Here is a 1,865-nt window from a genome sequence, read left to right on the forward strand (position 1 = left end):
AGCTGGACCATGAGATTGAGCACACTATGGAATTGAAATTGAGATAGATAGCTGGAACATACGCTTGAGCACTATACTATGGAATTGAGATAGATAGGTGGACCATCAAAGGCTCTACAGACAGACTGTTTCTGGGTTGACATCAGAACGTGATGGTGAAGTTCGAAAAGCTGCAAACGGGGAAGAACTGGAAAATACCCAAAACGAGCGACAGTAATAATACCTGCTGGACTTGGGCGCGGTAAACAACACGATATCTGATCAAGTCAATGCGCGGCTAATCAACCGAAGACAAAATTTCATTTCATTCACGGTAAATACAAGTTGTTCAATCCTAACAAACCATTACATTAACATTCAACAATTTATTATTATTTAAATAAATTTGGTCTTGTCTTGGTGGGGTGCGCCAGGCTGGTGCTGTAGTGCAACGCACAAGCGACGCCCGAGAGCCCCAATAGCAAGCTATTGTAAGTGGGCCCTCCCCCTAGAAAAATACATTTAATATCATGTGGTTCTATGAACCACGTATCAGATATTAAACTGATAAGAACAGATACTACACTTGATCTTAGCCAAAAGGCCGAGAAAGGTATGCTTTTCCTCTTCTCTTTCGCTTCTTTTTCTATTGCTCCCTTTCTCCTCTATCCCATTCAACCATGCATGTGGGATAATTCATTTTTATTTCTTCTGATACCCCTCACCATTTAAATAGACATGCTCTTTAATATCAAACTTATATTTTCAATATTCTCACCATTTTCACCTCCCTAGATCTATTTTACTTTTCCATTTGAGGGATCAAATCTCTTTTCACCTTAAAAGAGGTTTCCCAGATTTGATGCCAATCTCTTTTCACCCTAAAAGAGGTTTGCCATATTTGATGCCTTACGGCGAATTCAGATGGATGTTATAATTAAAATTATCTAGAAAGTACAAATATGAACTTTATTGCTTTTTATATATAAATAAAATTAACTAAATATCACAATATTATCTACTATTAAAAATATGAAACTTCATATATATAATATCAAAATAATTAATTATATGGGAAAGAATCACTAAAGATTTTTATTTCTATTTTTTCCCTTTCCATGTTATCTTAAACTTGTGGTGGATGTAATAATTTATATATTAATATAAAGGAAAAAATTACACTATTTAAAAATCCTTCAATCTGATGTTTAATGCCATTGGACCTAATCAATGGAGATCATTGCTTACCCATTCCTTGAAGCCAAATTCACTGGGATGTGTCTTAACTTAGTCAAATTTAATCAACAACCTATTGTTATGTCGGCCTTTCCATATTTAATCACCCACCGCGTTAACGTATTGATCATGTTGTAATTGTTGATTATGACACAATATAGCGTGTTTAGTTGTCTTTGAGAAAGCATAATGAGTTTACTACCAAGTTAACATAAAACAAATGTATTAATGGTTTTGAAAGATTAATCCACTGAGACATTTATATTAACTACTTGTGGAGAGTATATCATGATTTGATTTTGGCTATTCACGAAAGGTATATCAAGGTCTAATTTTGCTGCGATGAATGTATATATATATATATTTAATTCACCGTTACAAACTAAACTAATACTCACATAAACTAAATTAGCAGAAGAATTAAAGCTATACACTTATTAAGTCGGTTCTTGGGTTATAACACTTAATCTATTCGGTGCTTCACTCACACAAAACACTCGTCAAAGTTTAAGCTCTCTCGCACAGAAGCCTAGTCAAAGTTTAAGTTCGTGTGCAATGTACAACACTTTCAAAACTCTGCTCGTGAGTAATTTTCACATCTGCGTTGTTTCAAAAATGTGTTGCTAACCATTTTTACAAAACCCTCATGA

General features: G+C 34.2%; 1 non-coding gene across 1 annotated transcript; it reads right to left on the reverse strand.

Moving 5' to 3' along the window:
• Positions 1-399: 399 nt before the first annotated feature.
• LOC149222578 (U2 spliceosomal RNA) lies at positions 400-596 on the reverse strand. Its single transcript, XR_016249825.1, has one exon. It is a non-coding gene; the product is annotated as a U2 spliceosomal RNA (small nuclear RNA).
• Between the last annotated feature and the right edge of the window lie 1,269 nt (positions 597-1,865).

Source organism: Pinus tabuliformis, chromosome Q (genome assembly GCF_031772625.1).
Source record: "Pinus tabuliformis cultivar Carrire ecotype Pingquan chromosome Q, CPIR1, whole genome shotgun sequence".
NCBI lineage: Eukaryota > Viridiplantae > Streptophyta > Pinopsida > Pinales > Pinaceae > Pinus > Pinus tabuliformis.